Here is a 9,987-nt window from a genome sequence, read left to right on the forward strand (position 1 = left end):
CACAATTGCCATTACAAATTGCTCGTTATATGATAATCTGGATCCAGAGTTAGGCACCAGAAGTGCCATGACTATTTAATATATAAAGGAGCAATTAAGGCATAGCTCGACTCGCTAATATGAATAAATTCTCTTTATAGCAATACACCATTAAGCGTTAACCCTGAATGTTACAAATGGGTGTGTGCATGAAAGAGAAATAAGAATAACAAGGTGATATGATATGCAGCGAGTTTGTAGCCCCTATGGGTTCACGCAGAGACCCTTAATTGATTTTAATCAAATATACTCTCCCACGGTAAATGGCATTAAGTTCCGCTACATAATACAATTGGCAGAATAATAAATTTAGATATGCAGTTAAATTTATCTTGAGAAATCCCTGATGGATTCATAATTCTCGAAATGAGGATTTTTAAGTATTATTATGTGTCATTATTTACTCTTTAAAGGGTTGTGAATGGAGTTAATATCCTCATTGAAGGAATAATATGTACCATTGTGTGCTCGATAAAGGGTTGTTAATGAACTTATTTATTATTTATTATCTCAGTCAAGATTGATGGTGTAAACATCAATGGTATATATATAAAGAGCTTGATAATGTCAGCTCATGTTTAAAGACTGAGACTTTTGAAATAAAAAGCTTGTGAAAGCTATAAGTATTATCTCGACTTGAAGATCGAGTTTTTCTTTGAAGTTTTTTTATATACACCAGTCAGCCTACATCTAAAAATGTTTTTTCACATGTCTATATGCATATAAGTGTCATGTTTTTATCAAACTAAAGGTTGCCTAATAATCTCCTGAAGCAGATAAGGAACCTTTTTAGACTCGAAGTCCCTTACTTCATTATCGTTGGAGCACCATTATAGAACCAGAAGTTCCATAATTGTAACATATTTACGATGAAATTGATAGCAAAATCTAGTGCTCCCCCTACAAATGAAGTACTTGAATAATAATTAACATATCCTCCGGTATCTTCGAGATACAAAGACATGACATTTATGTAAGAAACCATGATACAGTTTTAATTAGGCTACTTGGGTACTGGCTATTTTGTTTGATCCCCGCAATGCCAAGTCCAAACTGGTTTTACAATGAATTTCCCTAAATGATCAAAATGAGGGCAATAACACTTGTGTTACACCAATGTTATATGAGCTCTAGAAGAGCTATATGATTATTGTACAAGATTTTTACTCTAGTGACAATCCAGAAGATTTGTCCAATCAATTTCTTCAAATTTTGAAATACATTTTATCATGTCGAACTTGAAGATTGTTATCTTCAGGGGGAGACGGGAAGTACATTTACTTGAATCAATCCGGAATCTTGAACGTAAAATCCTGAAGATTAAGTCATAAAAGACTAACAGTTGCACACTATTTGCAACGCATAAATACATAAATATCATGTACTCTTTTCCTCACTAGTTTTCCCCCATTGGGTTTTTCTAGTGTGGTTTTTAATGAGGCATGAGTATGAAATAATAATGTAAATGGGAAAATGTTACAAAATAATTGCTTCAGTCGACAAACCCCAAAATCCTGAAGATTATGCAGTTTGCGCCCTGAAGGCTTATGGTTGTACTCTTTTTCCCTTAACTAAGTTTTTCCCACAGGGTTTTCTTAAGTTAAGGTTTTTAATGAGGCGACCAAATACAATATATGTTTTTACATATATCATGTACTCTTTTCTTCAACTAGGTTTTTTCCCACGTGGTTTTCCTAGTGAAGTTTTTAATGAGGCATGAATGTATGCTATCCATATACCTTGTACTCTTTTCTTGTTTAGGTTTTTCCCACAGGGTTTTCCTAGCAAGTTTTTAATGAGGCAAGATCGTGGTGTTATAATGTCCAAGGGGGAGTGTTATAAATATAATTAAGTGTGGACATTATGAGTTGATTATGTAACTGATGTAACGGTCACATTTATGTCTACCATTATTACCTTCCGTTACAAATGTATATTATGTATATGTTTTGTTGTAATATGAAAAATACAGATGAATGAGAATATCCCTCCCTTTTTTCTCTCTACTGTTTAATTTTACAACAGAAATGATATTTTCGAGAGAGAAAAAAATAGAGTTTTGGAATTCTCAAATCATTCTACACAAGTATTGGAATTTATTAGCACTAATGATATTCAAATATTGAATATAAAATTCAATTCGTAACTCCCAAATTTGGGATAATTTAATCATATTAAATTTTGATTTGCAGTAACATGTGTGTGAGAATGCTTTTACGCCATATAATTTAAACTCTTAAAAGGAAATTATTGTATATAGACTAATGCAAATCCACATGCCTTTCCAATGTGGGACAAAGGCTCCTTCAAAGCCTTCCCAACTCAATCCATTTTCCCAATTCAAATGTGTACACTTTAAAAATCAATTTCTTATTCACTCATTATCTATTTTTGTGCGTTTAATATATCAAATTAAACATCTCACTTAAAGAACCTGAATCCATTTTTACCCAACCCAAATTAGAAGTAGACCCCATTGAAAATTATATCATAAAATGATCACTTTATATGTCGTTTTAAGCTAATTTTTTCAATAATCCCCAACATGATTGGTAATTGATTTTTCAAGACTTGGAAAATCAACACAATCTTGCTTGAAGGACGATCCCTATATAGGATAGGTAGCTATTACCCTTTGAACCTTCCTCTAAGAAGATATATTTACTTTACTGGTTGTCTGGTAGAATGCAATGTCTTTCAAACGTACTGCCGTTTGTGTAGATGATGATATATATCACATAGGAACCTCCAAGCCTTTGTTTAGTTCTTCATTGGTGTGCTCGTTTTGGCCATGGAACACCATTCTTAGTTCTGCAATAGTTTTTAAAGAATTGCGCCAAATCAACTCTCTTTTGAAGCGGCTTCACTTTTCTCTCACATAGGTGAGTCTTTCCCGATTATCTTGCATACTCACTCATGTTAGTTGACACTTCAAATCATTAAAGCATTAAGCATGCTAGCCTCGTACAGGAGTCGTTGTTTAATGAGGAGTGGTTGAGAGTCCGAGACCCCCACTATGGCACACTTCGTTACATAATTTAGTTGTCTCATTGAACCTATGTGCCAGCTAGGTTGGTATCCACTATAGAACTTTTACTAAAAGGGCTTTAATTTTATCTCATTCCTCATTTCAACTTCTCTATAAACTCTTTGCTTAACCATTTAGTTAGCGAATTCACTATATTACCATTTGACCTCACGTAGTTAACAGAGTTAACAGCCATTGTGAGACATTGTTAATGGTATTATTATGTATACGATGTATATGTCTAGACTTACCATTATACATATTAATTTGTACTCTTCTAATTATTGCTTAGATATTGAAATGCACACAAATTGGAGGTACATGTTTTTACCAACTAGGAATATCCTCAAAAAAATGGTGTAGCCATTCAACCTCTATGCAATACTTGTGTGACACCCCGTAATCCAGATTCGAATAAGGGATTGATTAAGTAATTAATCCTAAACCAATTGGTAATTTAATTACTTAAATTCCTGAAAATATAATAGTCGGGGACTAGTAATTGACTAGTCAACCCAAAGTCAATGTTGTACCTTAAGCTTTGTAAGGAGTTCCCTTGTTCCCTTACACCTCTTCATTTTAGTAAGGGTATTCATGACATTTCACCTTGTGTTGGTAATGCAAGCTAACCTAGTACACTCCTCATTCTTTCTCCTTACACTTTCCAAACTTTAGCTCTACCTTCTCTCTAAAAGTTAGATAGCTTTTCTTCCAAGCCAAGTTGGAGCTTTGTCAAATCCTCAAGGGTTGTCTCCAAGACTCTACCTTTCATACCTTTGAGCATCTAGGAGGGTAAGATCTACGTTCATATTGTGTTTTTAGTGTTTTCTAAGGTGTCTTTTCTTAAAGATAGAATCTTTATGATCTTTTGGTGTGTTCTTGAAGTGGGTTTGGAGGGTGAGCCTTATTAGGAGCTTGGTGAAGTATTAAGTGAAGGTTTTTGTCTACAAGAGGTAATCCATGCTCTACAAAATCTATTTTGCTTACCAATATGATGATTTATTGGATTCTACATGTGTTTTGCGATGAAATGTGAGTGTTTATGCATTGTCTTGTGAAAATGCATATCTAGAGCTTGTGTTTAGGGTTCTTGTATGCCATTGCTTGGTTATTCCTTTAATTCAAGTTATTTTGTTGTATTTGGTGAGATTTGGCATGTTTTGGACTTGAATTTGAGCTTGGTGTTGAAAATCCCCGAAGGGATTATTTTTGGCACAGGTACGTACCCGCGGGCGGAACGGCGGGCAGTGGCCTACCCGCCGCCCACCTGCGGGGAACATAAGGCCGGTGGGTGTGTACCCGCGGGCGGAACCACGGGTGGGGGCCTACCTGTGGGTCCTCCCGCGGGGAACAATATGTGTTGTTTGGGGATTTGTTCCACGTGATTCTTTTGACTCGGTATTTGGTCTTTTGACTTCCCGATGTTCTTTTGTTGAAATATTTGAGCGTGTTCTTGATGTTGCGTATGTCTAGAACTATATGGTAGGATTCCATGTAGGTTTTGGTGTCTTGAATCGTGCTATGTGTTCAACATTGTGATTCGTTGAATCGTGATGAGTCTTGTGTGTTCTTGGGAACTACGTTTGGTTTACCCGTTTGATAAGCATGCTAGTTCGGTGTTTAAATGCAAGCATGTGTGTTGTTTGTACCTTCCTATTGTTAATGATGACTTGCGTTATTCATCGTTGTTGTTGGACTGTGGTCCATTCCTTGATTGAGTATGGTTTCATATCTTCGTTGTGATCCGTTGATTGATTCTTGTTGAGGTGTAGTGTGTGTGGCTGTATCTGAATTGCACGATTAGTGGTATGGGACACTAGTCACCAAGGTACGGCAGTGGTTCTCGTGGTGGCCATGATGTGATTATGGAGTTTGTGACCTGTGTGTCGGGTTTACGTATTTCTTGGGAGGCATGTGTTTCCGTGTGTGTGATCGGTACCCTCTTGTACTATGAAGTTGGTGGATTTGTTGGCGGTTTGTCGGCGGATGGGGACGACAGTCCTCGGAGGGAAAAGGTTGGACTTGGTGTACAGGGGTCCTGGAGGTACAGGTTGGAACAAGCTATAAGGTTGGGGGTAGCCATAAGGTTGGAACCGGGCATAAGGAAGGCATATCAATTCGTGATGGGTGATGTCACGAAGGCTTGTGTAGTCGTTTGTTATAATAATAATAATATTATTATTATTATTAGTAATTGTTAAACCAAGTATTAAATTAGTTTGTTAGTATATTATCCAGGGGTCATGCAACATAGCAGTACGTGGAGTTGAATAGATTAGTATGTGGGTTATGGATTAGCAGTACGTGGATTAGTGATTACATGATCTCCTAATCTTTAGCTTTATTAGTGGTTATCATTTAGTATAAATAGATTGTTATTCTTCATTCATTAAACATCAATTCAATTAGTTATTCATTCCTCTCTCTTCTCTCTCTATATAAATATAATATATAGATATATTATATTTAATATATATTATAGATATATTATATTATATTTAATATATATTATATTAAATATATTATATTTAATATATCTAACATTTGGTATCAGAGCCAGTCAACCTTTCAACCCCGAGATATTTCCCGTAGTGAAATATGGCTGCAAATTTCAATATTGTATGGACGGGTCCCAAATTGGACGGGAAACTCGATTACAATTATTGGCAAATTATGATGTCCACGCATTTGCAAGCTCAAAATCTTTGGAGCTTTGTTGATCTCGGTCTACAAGAAGGAGCTGAAGCAGGCGCTATACGACGAGATAAATTGGCCTTGGGTCAGATTCACCAAGGTGTTCATTATTCCATTTTTAGGCAATTAGCTCGTGCTAAAACAGCAAAACAAGCTTGGGACATCTTAAAGGTGTCACACAAAGCAGTTGATCGGGCGCAGAAGTCTAAGTTGCAGTCGTTGAGAAGGTTGTACGACAATTGTGAGATGACCTCTACAGAAACAGTAGATGCGTATTTCACTCGTCTTATTGATATGGTGAATAAGATGAGGTTATACGGAGATACAATTGAAGATGGAGCAGTGGTTGAGAAAGTTCTTCGAACTATGCCGATGAAGTATGACCATGTGGTGGCTTCGATCACAGAGTCACACAAAACTGAGCTCTTAACAATTGCAGAGCTGAAAGGTATGGTAGAAAGTCATGTTGACAGGATTGCGTCAAAGTCAGAACCACTAGCAGAAGAAGCTTTGAAGAGTCAAGTCACCCTTAATGTGACTGGCACTAATCAAAGAGGTGGAGGATCTGGTAGAGGTCGTGGAAGAGGAAGAGGAGGTTCTAGTGGAAGAGGTCGTGGTAACTTCAATCAAGGAGGAGGACGTGGTAACTCCAACCAAGGAAGAGGTGGAGGTAATACCAAACAAGGAGGTAAATTTCCATTTCATTGCTACAATTGTGGCAAGTATGGGCACAAGATTGCAGATTGTTGGTATAATGAGGACAACAATCGTGGAAATCAAGCAAACATTGCTGAAAACACTGCTGAAAAGTCTGGTGAGAGTTCTGAAACTTTACTTTTAGCCAGCGATAGTTTTTCTGCAGATAAAAACATATGGTTTTTGGATACTGGGTGTAGTAACCATATGTGTGGGAAGAAAGAATTGTTTTCTGAACTGGATGAATCAGTCCAGTCTGAAGTGACATTTGGCAATAAGTCAAAGGTGCCAATTTTGGGAAAAGGTAAAATCTCTATTCAGTTGAAGGATGGTACTCCAAATTTTATATCCGATGTGTTCTATGTTCCTGAACTACACCAAAATTTGTTGAGTATGGGACAGTTGTCAGAAAAAGGATATAAGATACATATTGCTCAGGGGTGTTGTACCATTGAAGATGATAAAGGAGTTTTGATTGCAAAGGTAAATATGTCCCAAAATCGACTATTTCCTTTGAAAATTAAGCATACTCTCCTTGCTTGCTTTAATTCTGAAGTTTGTGATGAAAATTGGTTATGGCATATGCGATTTGGGCATTTTCATTTCTCTGGATTAAACTATCTTGCAAGAAAGGAACTTGTTTTTGATTTACCTGTTGTGAATGTCCCTAATCGTATATGTGAGATTTGTGCGATTGGGAAGAAGCATAGAGATCCCTTTCCCGTGGGTAAGTCAAGGAGAGCCACAAAGCAGTTGGAGATTGTTCACTCAGACCTGTGTTCGTTGGAGGTTCCCTCACATGGAGGTTGTAAGTACTTTATTACTTTCATTGATGATTTCAGTAGAAAAACATGGGTTTACTTTCTGCAGCAAAAGTTTGAAGCATGTGATGTTTTCAAACAATTTAAGGCTTTTGTTGAAAAGCAAAGTGGTTATGAGATTAAAATCCTGAGAACTGATAGAGGTACAGAATATATTGCTTGTGATAATTTTCTGAAAGAAAAGGGTATTCAGCACCAAATGACAGCCAGATACACTCCGCAACAAAACGGAGTGGCTGAGAGGAAGAATAGGTCTATCATGGATATGGTGAGGTGCATGTTGAAATCTAAGAATCTGCCTAAGCCTTTTTGGGCAGAAGCTGTTGCTTGTGCTGTCTATGTGTTGAATAGGTGTCCAACTAAAAGTGTGCGTGATAAGACACCTGAAGAAGCTTGGAGTGGGAGAAAACCCTCTATCAAATATCTCAAGGTTTTTGGATGTTTGGCATATGCACATGTGCCAGATCCATTGAGAAAGAAGTTGGATGATAAAGGTGAGAAGTGCATATTCATTCGTTATAGTGACGCTTCAAAGGCTTATAAACTATACAATCCTGAAACTAAGAATGTTGTTATAAGTCGTGATGTCACTTTTGATGAATATGGTGCCTGGGATTGGTTAGCTAAAGATGAAAGTTCAGTTGTTATTCCTGTTGTTGAAAATATTGTTGAAGAGCAACCTATTCCAGATAATGTCCAGTCTCCTACACAGCAGCCAGAGCCGTCAGTTCGACGATCTCAGCGCGAGCGCCACTTACCAGCTCGCTTGCAAGATTATGTTTTGGGTCATGATAATGACCTGTCTGATGAAGAGATTGTTCAATTTGCTCTCTTTGCAGATTGTGATCCTTTAACTTTTGAGGAGGCTGCTACAGAAACTCATTGGCTTAAGGCGATGGATGAGGAGATACGTGCCATTGAAAAGAATGGTACCTGGGAGTTAACTGATTTACCTCCTGGAAAGAAGCCAATTGGAGTCAAGTGGCTTTACAGAACGAAATACAAGTCAGTATATCCAACTTGAAGACGGAGATATTTCTTAAATTGAAGAAGGAAATTGGGATGACCAATATATCCAACTTGGTTTAAAGGAGGCAATGTTATAATAATAATAATAATATTATTATTATTAGTAATTGTTAAACCAAGTATTAAATTAGTTTGTTAGTATATTATCCAGGGGTCATGCAACATAGCAGTACGTGGAGTTGAATAGATTAGTATGTGGGTTATGGATTAGCAGTACGTGGATTAGTGATTACATGATCTCCTAATCTTTAGCTTTATTAGTGGTTATCATTTAGTATAAATAGATTGTTATTCTTCATTCATTAAACATCAATTCAATTAGTTATTCATTCCTCTCTCTTCTCTCTCTATATAAATATAATATATAGATATATTATATTTAATATATATTATAGATATATTATATTATATTTAATATATATTATATTAAATATATTATATTTAATATATCTAACATCGTTGTTGTGAGTTTCTCTTCTTGTGACGTGTGTAGTCACAAAGGCATGTGTTGCCATTGGTTGTGTCCTTATTCTCTTGTGTTATGCATGTCGGCTGTTAATCTACTGTGTGATGGTAGATTATACCTTGAGCCGTTCTCGTGAGTTGTTGTAACTCGTGTGGTTTTGGGATGTGTTCCCTTATCTTGTTGTGAGTGCTTAGAGTCTTGTGTTGACTTCTGGTCTTGGTTTTGAACTTATATATATACATATTCCGTTTCGCAAATGATTTTGTATATATATCTTGTCTATGTATGATATTTCACATGTATTGGTGGGTTACCAGCAGTATTCGCTGACCGGGCGTCATCCCATCTTTTATGTGTTTCTTTCAGGTGATGTTTAGACGTGAGCGCGGTCTAGAACCTGCTAGTGTAGCTCCCATGTTTTGTTGTTATGGCCTGTGTGCCAAGGATAGACTTTAGTACTTTGGACATGTATGGATTTTAGATTGTGGTTTATGCAGATGTTAGCCTGTGCGTTCACCTCTGGGTGAGCGTGGCATAGCACCCCTTTCGTTTCCAGTTTATATAATCCTTTTCAGTCTTCCGATGTGTTTGATGTTTTGTTTAGATATCTGCATGTTTTAGGCTTTATCTAGCATGGAAAATTAGGGGGTGTTACAACTTGTCTAAGACTATCAGCTCATATTCCATCGTGGATCTAGCTATCACAATTTGTTTTGAGGATTTCCACAAAATGGTTGCACCGGCTAACGTAAACATGTAGCCACTTGTGGACTTAGAGTCCTTAATATCCAATATCCAATCATTGCTATACCTTTCTAGTACAACTGGATATTTAGTATAGTGTAGCTCGAGGTCACGAGTATACCTTTGGTATGTCATAACCCTTACTATTATCTTCTAGTGAATATCACCGGGGTTGCACATATATATATCTATTGAGTTTGCTAACCGCAAAATCAATATCCTAGTTTAACTCATTAGATACATCAAGCTTCCAAAAATCCTAGCTTATTCTACTTGAGATATAAACTCTCCATGATTCTTAGATAGATGATACGTTTGTATCTAACGATATCCTAGCTAATTGGTTGTCATCCTTGTTAAAATTTTCAAGGATTTTATCAACATAATGAGATTGACTTAACACGAGACCATCAAATTTTTTAATGATTTTAATCCTGAGAATTAAATCAGCAAAACTCATGTTTTTCATG

At 36.5% G+C, this 9,987-nt stretch overlaps 1 long non-coding RNA gene across 1 annotated transcript; it reads right to left on the reverse strand.

Moving 5' to 3' along the window:
* Positions 1–3,366: 3,366 nt before the first annotated feature.
* LOC109166997 lies at positions 3,367–9,444 on the reverse strand. The gene is made up of 3 exons (XR_002051771.1): positions 9,432–9,444; positions 3,842–3,851; positions 3,367–3,441 (listed from the first exon to the last, which is right to left on the reverse strand). It is a non-coding gene; the product is annotated as an uncharacterized LOC109166997 (long non-coding RNA).
* Between the last annotated feature and the right edge of the window lie 543 nt (positions 9,445–9,987).

The sequence above is a fragment of the Ipomoea nil genome, unplaced genomic scaffold (genome assembly GCF_001879475.1).
Source record: "Ipomoea nil cultivar Tokyo-kokei standard unplaced genomic scaffold, Asagao_1.1 scaffold3142, whole genome shotgun sequence".
Lineage (NCBI taxonomy): Eukaryota > Viridiplantae > Streptophyta > Magnoliopsida > Solanales > Convolvulaceae > Ipomoea > Ipomoea nil.